At 34.1% G+C, this 14,680-nt stretch overlaps 17 non-coding genes across 17 annotated transcripts; all 17 read right to left on the reverse strand.

Annotated features, from left to right (window-relative positions):
- Positions 1 to 413: 413 nt before the first annotated feature.
- Positions 414 to 525, reverse strand: trnal-caa. Its single transcript has 2 exons — positions 488 to 525; positions 414 to 459 (listed from the first exon to the last, which is right to left on the reverse strand). It is a non-coding gene; the product is annotated as a tRNA-Leu (tRNA).
- A 1,728-nt stretch (positions 526 to 2,253) lies between these two features.
- trnal-caa lies at positions 2,254 to 2,365 on the reverse strand. Its single transcript has 2 exons — positions 2,328 to 2,365; positions 2,254 to 2,299 (listed from the first exon to the last, which is right to left on the reverse strand). It is a non-coding gene; the product is annotated as a tRNA-Leu (tRNA).
- A 1,265-nt stretch (positions 2,366 to 3,630) lies between these two features.
- On the reverse strand, positions 3,631 to 3,742 carry trnal-caa. Its single transcript has 2 exons — positions 3,705 to 3,742; positions 3,631 to 3,676 (listed from the first exon to the last, which is right to left on the reverse strand). It is a non-coding gene; the product is annotated as a tRNA-Leu (tRNA).
- Positions 3,743 to 4,552: 810 nt separating this feature from the next.
- trnal-caa lies at positions 4,553 to 4,664 on the reverse strand. The gene is made up of 2 exons: positions 4,627 to 4,664; positions 4,553 to 4,598 (listed from the first exon to the last, which is right to left on the reverse strand). It is a non-coding gene; the product is annotated as a tRNA-Leu (tRNA).
- Positions 4,665 to 5,014: 350 nt separating this feature from the next.
- trnal-caa lies at positions 5,015 to 5,126 on the reverse strand. The gene is made up of 2 exons: positions 5,089 to 5,126; positions 5,015 to 5,060 (listed from the first exon to the last, which is right to left on the reverse strand). It is a non-coding gene; the product is annotated as a tRNA-Leu (tRNA).
- Positions 5,127 to 5,935: 809 nt separating this feature from the next.
- Positions 5,936 to 6,047, reverse strand: trnal-caa. Its single transcript has 2 exons — positions 6,010 to 6,047; positions 5,936 to 5,981 (listed from the first exon to the last, which is right to left on the reverse strand). It is a non-coding gene; the product is annotated as a tRNA-Leu (tRNA).
- Positions 6,048 to 6,398: 351 nt separating this feature from the next.
- Positions 6,399 to 6,510, reverse strand: trnal-caa. Its single transcript has 2 exons — positions 6,473 to 6,510; positions 6,399 to 6,444 (listed from the first exon to the last, which is right to left on the reverse strand). It is a non-coding gene; the product is annotated as a tRNA-Leu (tRNA).
- Positions 6,511 to 6,857: 347 nt separating this feature from the next.
- trnal-caa lies at positions 6,858 to 6,969 on the reverse strand. The gene is made up of 2 exons: positions 6,932 to 6,969; positions 6,858 to 6,903 (listed from the first exon to the last, which is right to left on the reverse strand). It is a non-coding gene; the product is annotated as a tRNA-Leu (tRNA).
- Positions 6,970 to 7,319: 350 nt separating this feature from the next.
- On the reverse strand, positions 7,320 to 7,431 carry trnal-caa. Its single transcript has 2 exons — positions 7,394 to 7,431; positions 7,320 to 7,365 (listed from the first exon to the last, which is right to left on the reverse strand). It is a non-coding gene; the product is annotated as a tRNA-Leu (tRNA).
- Positions 7,432 to 8,700: 1,269 nt separating this feature from the next.
- trnal-caa lies at positions 8,701 to 8,810 on the reverse strand. The gene is made up of 2 exons: positions 8,773 to 8,810; positions 8,701 to 8,745 (listed from the first exon to the last, which is right to left on the reverse strand). It is a non-coding gene; the product is annotated as a tRNA-Leu (tRNA).
- A 347-nt stretch (positions 8,811 to 9,157) lies between these two features.
- trnal-caa lies at positions 9,158 to 9,269 on the reverse strand. The gene is made up of 2 exons: positions 9,232 to 9,269; positions 9,158 to 9,203 (listed from the first exon to the last, which is right to left on the reverse strand). It is a non-coding gene; the product is annotated as a tRNA-Leu (tRNA).
- Positions 9,270 to 10,076: 807 nt separating this feature from the next.
- trnal-caa lies at positions 10,077 to 10,188 on the reverse strand. Its single transcript has 2 exons — positions 10,151 to 10,188; positions 10,077 to 10,122 (listed from the first exon to the last, which is right to left on the reverse strand). It is a non-coding gene; the product is annotated as a tRNA-Leu (tRNA).
- A 351-nt stretch (positions 10,189 to 10,539) lies between these two features.
- trnal-caa lies at positions 10,540 to 10,651 on the reverse strand. Its single transcript has 2 exons — positions 10,614 to 10,651; positions 10,540 to 10,585 (listed from the first exon to the last, which is right to left on the reverse strand). It is a non-coding gene; the product is annotated as a tRNA-Leu (tRNA).
- An 806-nt stretch (positions 10,652 to 11,457) lies between these two features.
- Positions 11,458 to 11,569, reverse strand: trnal-caa. The gene is made up of 2 exons: positions 11,532 to 11,569; positions 11,458 to 11,503 (listed from the first exon to the last, which is right to left on the reverse strand). It is a non-coding gene; the product is annotated as a tRNA-Leu (tRNA).
- An 807-nt stretch (positions 11,570 to 12,376) lies between these two features.
- trnal-caa lies at positions 12,377 to 12,488 on the reverse strand. Its single transcript has 2 exons — positions 12,451 to 12,488; positions 12,377 to 12,422 (listed from the first exon to the last, which is right to left on the reverse strand). It is a non-coding gene; the product is annotated as a tRNA-Leu (tRNA).
- An 810-nt stretch (positions 12,489 to 13,298) lies between these two features.
- trnal-caa lies at positions 13,299 to 13,410 on the reverse strand. The gene is made up of 2 exons: positions 13,373 to 13,410; positions 13,299 to 13,344 (listed from the first exon to the last, which is right to left on the reverse strand). It is a non-coding gene; the product is annotated as a tRNA-Leu (tRNA).
- A 351-nt stretch (positions 13,411 to 13,761) lies between these two features.
- trnal-caa lies at positions 13,762 to 13,873 on the reverse strand. The gene is made up of 2 exons: positions 13,836 to 13,873; positions 13,762 to 13,807 (listed from the first exon to the last, which is right to left on the reverse strand). It is a non-coding gene; the product is annotated as a tRNA-Leu (tRNA).
- Positions 13,874 to 14,680: the final 807 nt, after the last annotated feature.

Below are 14,680 nucleotides of genomic sequence, written 5' to 3' on the forward strand. Positions count from 1 at the left end.
AACCACTGTAACTAGGAAGGACTCTCACCTTGAGTCTGGCGCCTTAGACCACTAGGCCATCCTGACAATTAAAGATTCTTAAATTTCATATTTTTTCATGATTCTATAACATAACGTCTGATATGTCTGATGGAAACATGCAGATCTTAAGATACAAAGAAAAATCAACAAAAAACGTTAAAAGCTAATGAAAGATATAGTAAAAAACTTTTTTAATGGAATTTGAGTAACTTTTTGAATTCTAAACGAGGCATATGATGACATGTGTCGAACGATTTTTCGCATTTCATGTGTTGTCTGTTCTCAAACTATGACATCTATCAAAAGATTAATCACTGTTCATGTGTTGTCTTTACACCATTTGGAGAATTTTTCGGTATTGACAAAGAGCTACTTTTTTAAGGCAAAAGCAGTGTCAGAAGAGGGATTTGAACCCTCGCCACCAATCGGAGACCAGAATACCCCTGTAACTAGGAAGGATTCTCACCTTGAGTCTGGCACCTTAGACCACTCGGCCATCCTGACAATTACAAATCCTTAAAATTCATATTTTTTCATGATTCTATAACATAACGTCTGATATGTCTGATGGAAACATGCAGATCTAAAGATACAAAGAAAAATTAACAAAAAACGTTAAAAGCTAATGAAAGATATAGTAAAAAACATTTTTTTAATGGAATTTGAGTAACTTTTTGAATTCTAAACTAGGCATATGATGACATGTGTCGAACGATTATTCGCATTTCATGTGTTGTCTGTTCTCAAACTATGACATATATCAAAAGATTAATCACTGTTCATGTGTTTTCCTTTCACCATTTGGAGAATTTTTCGGTATTGACAAAAAGTTACTTTTTTAAGGCAAAAGCCGTGTCAGAAGAGGGATTTGAACACTCGCCTCCAATCGGAGACCAGAATACCCCTGTAACTAGGAAGGATTCTCACCTTGAGTCTGGCGCCTTAGACCACTCGGCCATCCTGACAATTAAAAATTCTTAAATTTCATATTTTTTCATGATTCTATAACATAACGTCTGATATGTCTGATGGAAACATGCAGATCTTAAGATACAAAGAAAAATCAACCAAAAAATGTAAAAGCTAATGAAAGATATAGTAAAAAACATTTTTTTATGGAATTTGAGTAACTTTTTTAATTCTAAACTAGGCATATGATGACATGTGTCGAACGATTATTCGCATTTCATGTGTTGTTTGTTCTCAAACTATGGCATCTATCAAACGATTTATCACTGTTCATGTGTTTTCTTTTCACCATTTGGAGAATTTTTCGGTATTGACAAAGAGCTACATTTTAAAGGCAAAAACTGTGCGAGAAGAGGAATTTGAACCCTAGCCTCCAATCTGAGACAAGAATACCCCTGTAACTAGGAAGGATTCTCACCTTGAGTCTGGCGCCTTAGACCACTCGGCCATCCTGACAATTTCAAATCCTTAAAATTCATATTTTTTCATGATTCTATAACTTAACGTCTGATATGTCTGATGGAAACATGCAGATCTTAAGATACAAAGAAAAATAAAGAAAAAACGTTCAAAGGTAATGAAAGATATAGTAAAAAACATTTTTTTATGGAATTTGAGTAACTTTTTGAATTCTAAACTAGGTATATGATGACATGTGTCGAACGATTATTCGCATTTCATGTGTTGTCTGTTCTCAAACTATGGCATCTATCAAACGATTAATCACTGTTCATGTGTTTTCCTTTCACCATTTGGAGAATTTTTCAGTCTTGACAAAGAGCTATTTTTTAATGCAAAAACTGTGTCAGAAGAGGGATTTGAACCCTCGCCTACAACTGGAGACCAGAAAACCACTGTAACTAGGAAGGACTCTCACCTTGAGCCTGGCGCCTTAGACCACTCGGCCATCCTGACAATTAAAGATTCTTAAATTTCATATTATTTCATGATTCTATAACATAACGTCTGATATGTCTGATGGAAACATGCAGATCTTAAGATACAAAGAAAAATCAACAAAAAACGTTAAAAGCTAATGAAAGATATAGTAAAAAACTTTTTTTAATGGAATTTGAGTAACTTTTTGAATTCTAAACGAGGCATATGATGACATGTGTCGAACGATTTTTCGCATTTCATGTGTTGTCTGTTCTCAAACTATGACATCTATCAAAAGATTAATCACTGTTCATGTGTTGTCTTTACACCATTTGGATAATTTTTCGGTATTGACAAAGAGCTACTTTTTTAAGGCAAAAGCAGTGTCAGAAGAGGGATTTGAACCCTCGCCTCCAATCGGAGACCAGAATACCCCTGTAACTAGGAAGGATTCTCACCTTGAGTCTGGCACCTTAGACCACTCGGCCATCCTGACAATTACAAATCCTTAAAATTCATATTTTTTCATGATTCTATAACATAACGTCTGATATGTCTGATGGAAACATGCAGATCTAAAGATACAAAGAAAAATCAACAAAAAACGTTAAAAGCTAATGAAAGATATAGTAAAAAACATTTTTTAATGGAATTTGAGTAACTTTTTGAATTCTAAACTAGGCATATGATGACATGTGTCGAACGATTATTCGCATTTCATGTGTTGTCTGTTCTCAAACTATGACATATATCAAAAGATTAATCACTGTTCATGTGTTTTCCTTTCACCATTTGGAGAATTTTTCGGTATTGACAAAAAGTTACTTTTTTAAGGCAAAAGCCGTGTCAGAAGAGGGATTTGAACACTCACCTCCAATCGGAGACCAGAATACCCCTGTAACTAGGAAGGATTCTCACCTTGAGTCTGGCGCCTTAGACCACTCGGCCATCCTGACAATTAAAAATTCTTAAATTTCATATTTTTTCATGATTCTATAACATAACGTCTGATATGTCTGATGGAAACATGCAGATCTTAAGATACAAAGAAAAATCAACAAAAAACGTTAAAAGCTAATGAAAGATATAGTAAAAAAATTTTTAATGGAATTTGAGTAACTTTTTGAATTCTAAACTAGGCATATGATGACATGTGTCGAACGATTATTCACATTTCATGTGTTGTCTGTTCTCCATCTATGACATATATCAAAAGATTAATCACTGTTCATGTGTTTTCCTTTCACCATTTGGAGAATTTTTCAGTATTGACAAAGAGCTATTTTTTAATGCAAAAACTGTGTCAGAAGAGGGATTTGAACCCTCGCCTACAACTGGAGACCAGAAAACCACTGTAACTAGGAAGGACTCTCACCTTGAGTCTGGCGCCTTAGACCACTCGGCCATCCTGACAATTAAAGATTCTTAAATTTCATATTTTTTCATGATTCTATAACATAACGTCTGATATGTCTGATGGAAACATGCAGATCTTAAGATACAAAGAAAAATCAACAAAAAACGTTAAAAGCTAATGAAAGATATAGTAAAAAACTTTTTTTAATGGAATTTGAGTAACTTTTTGAATTCTAAACTAGGCATATGATGACATGTGTCGAACGATTTTTCGCATTTCATGTGTTGTCTGTTCTCAAACTATGACATCTATCAAAATATTAATCACTGTTCATGTGTTGTCTTTACACCATTTGGAGAATTTTTCGGTATTGACAAAGAGCTACTTTTTTAAGGCAAAAGCAGTGTCAGAAGAGGGATTTGAACCCTCGCCTCCAATCGGAGACCAGAATACCCCTGTAACTAGGAAGGATTCTCACCTTGAGTCTGGCGCCTTAGACCACTCGGCCATCCTGACAATTACAAATCCTTAAAATTCATATTTTTTCATGATTCTATAACATAACGTCTGATATGTCTGATGGAAACATGCAGATCTAAAGATACAAAGAAAAAAAAAACAAAAAATGTTAAAAGCTAATGAAAGATATAGTAAAAAACATTTTTTTATGGAATTTGAGTAACTTTTTGAATTCTAAACTAGGCATATGATGACATGTGTCGAACGATTATTCGCATTTCATGTGTTGTCTGTTCTCAAACTATGACATATATCAAAAGATTAATCACTGTTCATGAGTTTTCCTTTCACCATTTGGAGAATTTTTCGGTATTGACAAAGAGTTACTTTTTAAGGCAAAAGCCATGTCAGAAGAGGGATTTGAACCCTCACCTCCAATCGGAGACCAGAATACCCTGTAACTAGGAAGGATTCTCACCTTGAGTCTGGCGCCTTAAATCACTCGGCCATCCTGACAATTAAAAATTCTTAAATTTCATATTTTTTCATGATTCTATAACATAACGTCTGATATGTCTGATGGAAACATGCAGATCTTAAGATACAAAGAAAAATCAACCAAAAAATGTTAAAAGCTAATGAAAGATATAGTAAAAAACTTTTTTTTAATGGAATTTGAGTAACTTTTTGAATTCTAAACGAGGCATATGATGACATGTGTCGAACGATTTTTCGCATTTCATGTGTTGTCTGTTCTCAAACTATGACATCTATCAAACGATTAATCACTGTTCATGTGTTGTCTTTACACCATTTGGAGAATTTTTCGGTATTGACAAAGAGCTACTTTTTTTAAGGCAAAAGCAGTGTCAGAAGAGGGATTTGAACCCTCGCCTCCAATCGGAGACCAGAATACCCCTGTAACTAGGAAGGATTCTCACCTTGAGTCTGGCGCCCTAGACCACTCGGCCATCCTGACAATTACAAATCCTTAAAATTCATATTTTTTCATGATTCTATAACATAACGTCTGATATGTCTGATGGAAACATGCAGATCTAAAGATACAAAGAAAAATAAAAACAAAAAATGTTAAAAGCTCATGAAAGATATAGTAAAAAACATTTTTTTATGGAATTTGAGTAACTTTTTGAATTCTAAACTAGGCATATGATGACATGTGTCGAACGATTATTCGCATTTCATGTGTTGTCTGTTCTCAAACTATGACATATATCAAAAGATTAATCACTGTTCATGAGTTTTCCTTTCACCATTTGGAGAATTTTTCGGTATTGACAAAGAGTTACTTTTTTAAGGCAAAAGCCATGTCAGAAGAGGGATTTGAACCCTCACCTCCAATCGGAGACCAGAATACACCTGTAACTAGGAAGGATTCTCACCTTGAGTCTGGCGCCTTAGACCACTCGGCCATCCTGACAATTAAAAATTCTTAAATTTCATATTTTTTCATGATTCTATAACATAACGTCTGATATGTCTGATGGAAACATGCAGATCTTAAGATACAAAGAAAAATCAACCAAAAAATGTAAAAGCTAATGAAAGATATAGTAAAAAACTTTTTTTAATGGAATTTGAGTAACTTTTTGAATTCTAAACGAGGCATATGATGACATGTGTCGAACGATTTTTCGCATTTCATGTGTTGTCTGTTCTCAAACTATGACATCTATCAAAAGATTAATCACTGTTCATGTGTTGTCTTTACACCATTTGGAGAATTTTTCGGTATTGACAAAGAGCTACTTTTTTAAGGCAAAAGCAGTGTCAGAAGAGGGATTTGAACCCTCGCCTCCAATCGGAGAGCAGAATACACCTGTAACTAGGAAGGATTCTCACCTTGAGTCTGGCGCCTTAGACCACTCGGCCATCCTGACAATTACAATTCCTTAAAATTCATATTTTTTCATGATTCTATAACATAACGTCTGATATGTCTGATGGAAACATGCAGATCTAAAGATACAAAGAAAAATCAACAAAAAACGTTAAAAGCTAATGAAAGATATAGTAAAAAACATTTTTTTAATGGAATTTGAGTAACTTTTTGAATTCTAAACTAGGCATATGATGACATGTGTCGAACGATTATTCGCATTTCATGTGTTGTCTGTTCTCAAACTATGACATATATCAAAAGATTAATCACTGTTCATGTGTTTTCCTTTCACCATTTGGAGAATTTTTCGGTATTGACAAAGAGTTACTTTTTTAAGGCAAAAGCCTTGTCAGAAGAGGGATTTGAACCCTCGCCTCCAATCAGAGACCAGAATACCCCTGTAACTAGGAAGGATTCTCACCTTGAGTCTGGCGCCTTAGACCACTCGGCCATCCTGACAATTACTAATCCTTAAAATTCATATTTTTTCATAATTCTGTAACATAACGTCTGATATGTCTGATGGAAACATGCAGATCTTAAAATACAAAGAAAAATCAAAAACAAAAAATGTTAAAAGCTCATGAAAGATATAGTAAAAAACATGTTTTTATGGAATTTGAGTAACTTTTTGAATTCTAAACTAGGCATATGATGACATGTGTCGAACGATTATTCGCATTTCATGTGTTGTCTGTTCTCAAACTATGACATATATCAAAAGATTAATCACTGTTTCTGTGTTTTCCTTTCACCATTTGGAGAATTTTTCGGTATTGACAAAGAGTTACTTTTTTAAGGCAAAAGCCGTGTCTGAAGAGGGATTTGAACCCTCACCTCCAATCGGAGACCAGAATACACCTGTAACTAGGAAGGATTCTCACTTTGAGTCTGGCGCCTTAGACCACTCGGCCATCCTGACAATTACAAATCCTTCAAATTCATATTTTTTCATGATTCTATAACATAACGTCTGATATGTCTGATGGAAACATGCAGATCTTAAGATACAAAGAAAAATCAACAAAAAACGTTAAAAGCTAATGAAAGATATAGTAAAAAACATTTTTTATGGAATTTGAGTAACTTTTTAAATTCTAAACTAGGCATATGATGACATGTGTCGAACGATTATTCACATTTCATGTGTTGTCTGTTCTCCATCTATGACATATATCAAAAGATTAATCACTGTTCATGTGTTTTCCTTTCACCATTTGGAGAATTTTTCGGTATTGACAAAGAGTTACTTTTTTAAGGCAAAAGCCTTGTCAGAAGAGGGATTTGAACCCTCGCCTCCAATCAGAGACCAGAATACCCCTGTAACTAGGAAGGATTCTCACCTTGAGTCTGGCGCCTTAGACCACTCGGCCATCCTGACAATTACGAATCCTTAAAATTCATATTTTTTCATAATTCTGTAACATAACGTCTGATATGTCTGATGGGAACATGCAGATCTTAAAATACAAAGAAAAATAAAAAACAAAAAATGTTAAAAGCTCATGAAAGATATAGTAAAAACATTTTTTTATGGAATTTGAGTAACTTTTTTAATTCTAAACTAGGCATATGATGACATGTGTCGAACGATTATTCGCATTACATGTGTTGTCTGTTCTCAAACTATGACATATATCAAACGATTAATCACTGTTCATGTGTTTTCCTTTCACCATTTGGAGAATTTTTCGGTATTGACAAAGAGCTACTTTTTTAAGGCAAAAGATGTGTCAGAAGAGGGAGTTGAACCCTTGCCTCCAATCGGAGACCAGAATACCCCTGTAACTAGGAAGGATTCTCACCTTGAGTCTGGCGCCTTAGACCACTCGGCCATCCTGACAATTAAAATTTCTTAAATTTCATATTTTTTCATGATTCTATAACATAACGTCTGATATGTCTGATGGAAACATGCAGATCTTAAGATACAAAGAAAAATAAACAAAAAACGTTAAAAGCTAATGAAAGATATAGTAAAAACATTTTTTTATGGAATTTGTGTAACTTTTTTAATTCTAAACTAGGCATATGATGACATGTGTCGAACGATTTTTCGCATTTCATGTGTTGTCTGTTCTCAAACTATGACATATATCAAACGATTAATCACTGTTCATGTGTTTTCTTTTCACCATTTGGAGAATTTTTCGGTATTGACAAAGAGCTAATTTTTAAGGCAAAAGCCGTGTCAGAAGAGGGATTTGAACCCTCACCTCCAATCTGAGACGAGAATACGCCTGTAACTAGGAAGGATTCTCACCTTGAGTCTGGCGCCTTAGACCACTCGGCCATCCTGACAATTACAAATCCATAAAATTCATATTTTTTCATGATTCTGTAACATAACGTCTGATATGTCTGATGGAAACATGCAGATCTTAAGATACAAAGAAAAATAAACAAAAAACGTTAAAAGCTAATGAAAGATATAGTAAAAAACATTTTTGTATGGAATTTGAGTAACTTTTTGAATTCTAAACTAGGCATATGATGACATGTGTCGAACGATTATTCGCATTTCATGTCTTGTCTGTCCTCAAACTATGACATATATCAAACGATTAATCACTGTTCATGAGTTTTCCTTTCACCATTTGGAGAATTCTTAGGTATTGACAAAGAGCTACTTTTTTTAAGGCAAAAACTGTGCCAGAAGAGGAATTTGATCCCTAGCATCCAATCGGAGACCAGAATACCCCTGTAACTAGGAAGGATTCTCAACTTGAGTCTGGCGCCTTAGAACACTCGGCCATCCTGACAATTACGAATCCTTAAAATTCATATTTTTTCATAATTCTGTAACATAACGTCTGATATGTCTGATGGAAACATGCAGATCTTAAAATACAAAGAAAAATAAAAAACAAAAAATGTTAAAAGCTCATGAAAGATATAGTAAAAAACATTTTTTTATGGAATTTGAGTAACTTTTTGAATTCTAAACGAGGCATATGATGACATGTGTCGAACGATTTTTCGCATTTCATGTGTTGTCTGTTCTCAAACTATGACATATATCAAACGATTAATCACTGTTCATGAGTTTTACTTTCACCATTTGGAGAATTTTTCAGTATTGACAAAGAGCTATTTTTTAATGCAAAAACTGTGTCAGAAGAGGGATTTGAACCCTCGCCTCCAATGGAGACCAGAAAACCCTGTAACTAGGAAGGATTCTCACCTTGAGTCTGGCGCCTTAGACCACTCGGCCATCCTGACAATTAAAATTCTTAAATTTCATATTTTTTCATGATTCTATAACATAACGTCTGATATGTCTGATGGAAACATGCAGATCTTAAGATACAAAGAAAAATCAACAAAAAACGTTAAAAGCTAATGAAAGATATAGTAAAAAACATTTTTTTAATGGAATTTGAGTAACTTTTTGAATTCTAAACTAGGCATATGATGACATGTGTCGAACGATTTTTCGCATTTCATGTGTTGTCTGTTCTCAAACTATGACATCTATCAAAATATTAATCACTGTTCATGTGTTTCTTTTCACCATTTGGAGAATTTTTCGGTATTGACAAAGAGCTACTTTTTTAAGGCAAAAGCAGTGTCAGAAGAGGGATTTGAACCCTCGCCTCCAATCGGAGACCAGAATACCCCTGTAACTAGGAAGGATTCTCACCTTGAGTCTGGCGCCTTAGACCACTCGGCCATCCTGACAATTACAAATCCTTAAAATTCATATTTTTTCATGATTCTATAACATAACGTCTGATATGTCTGATGGAAACATGCAGATCTAAAGATACAAAGAAAAATAAAAACAAAAAATGTTAAAAGCTAATGAAAGATATAGTAAAAACATTTTTTTATGGAATTTGAGTAACTTTTTGAATTCTAAACTAGGCATATGATGACGTGTCGAACGATTATTCGCATTTCATGTGTTGTCTGTTCTCAAACTATGACATATATCAAAAGATTAATCACTGTTCATGAGTTTTCCTTTCACCATTTGGAGAATTTTTCGGTATTGACAAAGAGTTACTTTTTTAAGGCAAAAGCCATGTCAGAAGAGGGATTTGAACCCTCACCTCCAATCGGAGACCAGAATACACCTGTAACTAGGAAGGATTCTCACCTTGAGTCTGGCGCCTTAAATCACTCGGCCATCCTGACAATTAAAAATTCTTAAATTTCATATTTTTTCATGATTCTATAACATAACGTCTGATATGTCTGATGGAAACATGCAGATCTTAAGATACAAAGAAAAATCAACAAAAAACGTTAAAAGCTAATGAAAGATATAGTAAAAAACTTTTTTTTATGGAATTTGAGTAACTTTTTGAATTCTAAACGGGGCATATGATGACATGTGTCGAACGATTTTTCGCATTTCATGTGTTGTCTGTTCTCAAACTATGACATCTATCAAACGATTAATCACTGTTCATGTGTTGTCTTTACACCATTTGGAGAATTTTTCGGTATTGACAAAGAGCTACTTTTTTAAGGCAAAAGCAGTGTCAGAAGAGGGATTTGAACCCTCGCCTCCAATCGGAGACCAGAATACCCCTGTAACTAGGAAGGATTCTCACCTTGAGTCTGGCGCCCTAGACCACTCGGCCATCCTGACAATTACAAAACCTTAAAATTCATATTTTTTCATGATTCTATAACATAACGTCTGATATGTCTGATGGAAACATGCAGATCTAAAGATACAAAGAAAAATAAAAAACAAAAAATGTTAAAAGCTCATGAAAGATATAGTAAAAAACATTTTTTTATGGAATTTGAGTAACTTTTTGAATTCTAAACTAGGCATATGATGACATGTGTCGAACGATTATTCGCATTTCATGTGTTGTCTGTTCTCAAACTATGACATATATCAAAAGATTAATCACTGTTCATGAGTTTTCCTTTCACCATTTGGAGAATTTTTCGGTATTGACAAAGAGTTACTTTTTTAAGGCAAAAGCCATGTCAGAAGAGGGATTTGAACCCTCACCTCCAATCGGAGACCAGAATACACCTGTAACTAGGAAGGATTCTCACCTTGAGTCTGGCGCCTTAGACCACTCGGCCATCCTGACAATTAAAAATTCTTAAATTTCATATTTTTCATGATTCTATAACATAACGTCTGATATGTCTGATGGAAACATGCAGATCTTAAGATACAAAGAAAAATCAACAAAAAATGTAAAAGCTAATGAAAGATATAGTAAAAAACTTTTTTTTAATGGAATTTGAGTAACTTTTTGAATTCTAAACGAGGCATATGATGACATGTGTCGAACGATTTTTCGCATTTCATGTGTTGTCTGTTCTCAAACTATGACATCTATCAAAAGATTAATCACTGTTCATGTGTTGTCTTTACACCATTTGGAGAATTTTTCGGTATTGACAAAGAGCTACTTTTTTAAGGCAAAAGCAGTGTCAGAAGAGGGATTTGAACCCTCGCCTCCAATCGGAGAGCAGAATACACCTGTAACTAGGAAGGATTCTCGCCTTGAGTCTGGCGCCTTAGACCACTCGGCCATCCTGACAATTACAATTCCTTAAAATTCATATTTTTTCATGATTCTATAACATAACGTCTGATATGTCTGATGGAAACATGCAGATCTAAAGATACAAAGAAAAATCAACAAAAACGTTAAAAGCTAATGAAAGATATAGTAAAAACATTTTTTTAATGGAATTTGAGTAACTTTTTGAATTCTAAACTAGGCATATGATGACATGTGTCGAACGATTATTCGCATTTCATGTGTTGTCTGTTCTCAAACTATGACATATATCAAAAGATTAATCACTGTTCATGTGTTTTCCTTTCACCATTTGGAGAATTTTTCGGTATTGACAAAGAGTTACTTTTTTAAGGCAAAAGCCTTGTCAGAAGAGGGATTTGAACCCTCGCCTCCAATCAGAGACCAGAATACCCCTGTAACTAGGAAGGATTCTCACCTTGAGTCTGGCGCCTTAGACCACTCGGCCATCCTGACAATTAAAAATTCTTAAATTTCATATTTTTTCATGATTCTATAACATAACGTCTGATATGTCTGATGGAAACATGCAGATCTTAAGATACAAAGAAAAATCAACCAAAAAATGTAAAAGCTAATGAAAGATATAGTAAAAAACTTTTTTAATGGAATTTGAGTAACTTTTTGAATTCTAAACTAGGCATATGATGACATGTGTCGAACGATTTTTCGCATTTCATGTGTTGTCTGTTCTCAAACTATGACATCTATCAAACGATTAATCACTGTTCATGTGTTGTCTTTACACCATTTGGAGAATTTTTCGGTATTGACAAAGAGCTACTTTTTTAAGGCAAAAGCAGTGTCAGAAGAGGGATTTGAACCCTCGCCTCCAATCGGAGAGCAGAATACACCTGTAACTAGGAAGGATTCTCACCTTGAGTCTGGCGCCTTAGACCACTCGGCCATCCTGACAATTACAAATCCTTAAAATTCATATTTTTTCATGATTCTATAACATAACGTCTGATATGTCTGATGGAAACATGCAGATCTAAAGATACAAAGAAAAATCAACAAAAAACGTTAAAAGCTAATGAAAGATATAGTAAAAAACATTTTTTAATGGAATTTGAGTAACTTTTTGAATTCTAAACTAGGCATATGATGACATGTGTCGAACGATTATTCGCATTTCATGTGTTGTCTGTTCTCAAACTATGACATATATCAAAAGATTAATCACTGTTCATGTGTTTTCCTTTCACCATTTGGAGAATTTTTCGGTATTGACAAAGAGTTACTTTTTTAAGGCAAAAGCCTTGTCAGAAGAGGGATTTGAACCCTCGCCTCCAATCAGAGACCAGAATACCCCTGTAACTAGGAAGGATTCTCACCTTGAGTCTGGCGCCTTAGACCACTCGGCCATCCTGACAATTACGAATCCTTAAAATTCATATTTTTTCATAATTCTGTAACATAACGTCTGATATGTCTGATGGAAACATGCAGATCTTAAAATACAAAGAAAAATAAAAAACAAAAAATGTTAAAAGCTCATGAAAGATATAGTAAAAAACATGTTTTTATGGAATTTGAGTAACTTTTTGAATTCTAAACTAGGCATATGATGACATGTGTCGAACGATTATTCGCATTTCATGTGTTGTCTGTTCTCAAACTATGACATATATCAAAAGATTAATCACTGTTTCTGTGTTTTCCTTTCACCATTTGGAGAATTTTTCGGTATTGACAAAGAGTTACTTTTTTAAGGCAAAAGCCGTGTCAGAAGAGGGATTTGAACCCTCAACTCCAATCGGAGACCACAATACACCTGTAACTAGGAAGGATTCTCACTTTGAGTCTGGCGCCTTAGACCACTCGGCCATCCTGACAATTACAAATCCTTCAAATTCATATTTTTTCATGATTCTATAACATAACGTCTGATATGTCTGATGGAAACATGCAGATCTTAAGATACAAAGAAAAATCAACAAAAAACGTTAAAAGCTAATGAAAGATATAGTAAAAAACATTTTTTATGGAATTTGAGTAACTTTTTAAATTCTAAACTAGGCATATGATGACATGTGTCGAACGATTATTCACATTTCATGTGTTGTCTGTTCTCCATCTATGACATATATCAAACGATTAATCACTGTTCATGTGTTTTCCTTTCACCATTTGGAGAATTTTTCGGTATTGACAAAGAGTTACTTTTTTAAGGCAAAAGCCTTGTCAGAAGAGGGATTTGAACCCTCGCCTCCAATCAGAGACCAGAATACCCCTGTAACTAGGAAGGATTCTCACCTTGAGTCTGGCGCCTTAGACCACTCGGCCATCCTGACAATTACAAATCCTTAAAATTCATATTTTTTCATAATTCTGTAACATAACGTCTGATATGTCTGATGGGAACATGCAGATCTTAAAATACAAAGAAAAATAAAAAACAAAAAATGTTAAAAGCTCATGAAAGATATAGTAAAAAACATTTTTTTATGGAATTTGAGTAACTTTTTTAATTCTAAACTAGGCATATGATGACATGTGTCGAACGATTATTCGCATTACATGTGTTGTCTGTTCTCAAACTATGACATATATCAAACGATTAATCACTGTTCATGTGTTTTCCTTTCACCATTTGGAGAATTTTTCGGTATTGACAAAGAGCTACTTTTTTAAGGCAAAAGATGTGTCAGAAGAGGGAGTTGAACCCTTGCCTCCAATCGGAGACCAGAATACCCCTGTAACTAGGAAGGATTCTCACCTTGAGTCTGGCGCCTTAGACCACTCGGCCATCCTGACAATTAAATTTTCTTAAATTTCATATTTTTTCATGATTCTATAACATAACGTCTGATATGTCTGATGGAAACATGCAGATCTTAAGATACAAAGAAAAATAAACAAAAAACGTTAAAAGCTAATGAAAGATATAGTAAAAAACATTTTTTTATGGAATTTGAGTAACTTTTTAATTCTAAACTAGGCATATGATGACATGTGTCGAACGATTTTCGCATTTCATGTGTTGTCTGTTCTCAAACTATGACATATATCAAACGATTAATCACTGTTCATGTGTTTTCTTTTCACCATTTGGAGAATTTTTCGGTATTGACAAAGAGCTAATTTTTAAGGCAAAAGCCGTGTCAGAAGAGGGATTTGAACCCTCACCTCCAATCTGAGACGAGAATACCCCTGTAACTAGGAAGGATTCTCACCTTGAGTCTGGCGCCTTAGACCACTCGGCCATCCTGACAATTTCAAATCCTTAAAATTCATATTTTTCATGATTCTGTAACATAACGTCTGATATGTCTGATGGAAACATGCAGATCTTAAGATACAAAGAAAAATAAACAAAAAACGTTAAAAGCTAATGAAAGATATAGTAAAAAACTTTTTTTAATGGAATTTGAGTAACTTTTTGAATTCTAAACTAGGCATATGATGACATGTGTCGAATGATTATTCGCATTTCATGTCTTGTCTGTCCTCAAACTATGACATATATCAAACGATTAATCACTGTTCATGAGTTTTCCTTTCACCATTTGGAGAATTCTTAGGTATTGACAAAGAGCTACTTTTTTTAAGGCAAAAACTGTG

Source organism: Oncorhynchus gorbuscha, unplaced genomic scaffold (assembly GCF_021184085.1).
Source record: "Oncorhynchus gorbuscha isolate QuinsamMale2020 ecotype Even-year unplaced genomic scaffold, OgorEven_v1.0 Un_scaffold_1311, whole genome shotgun sequence".
Classification (NCBI taxonomy): Eukaryota; Metazoa; Chordata; class Actinopteri; order Salmoniformes; family Salmonidae; genus Oncorhynchus; species Oncorhynchus gorbuscha.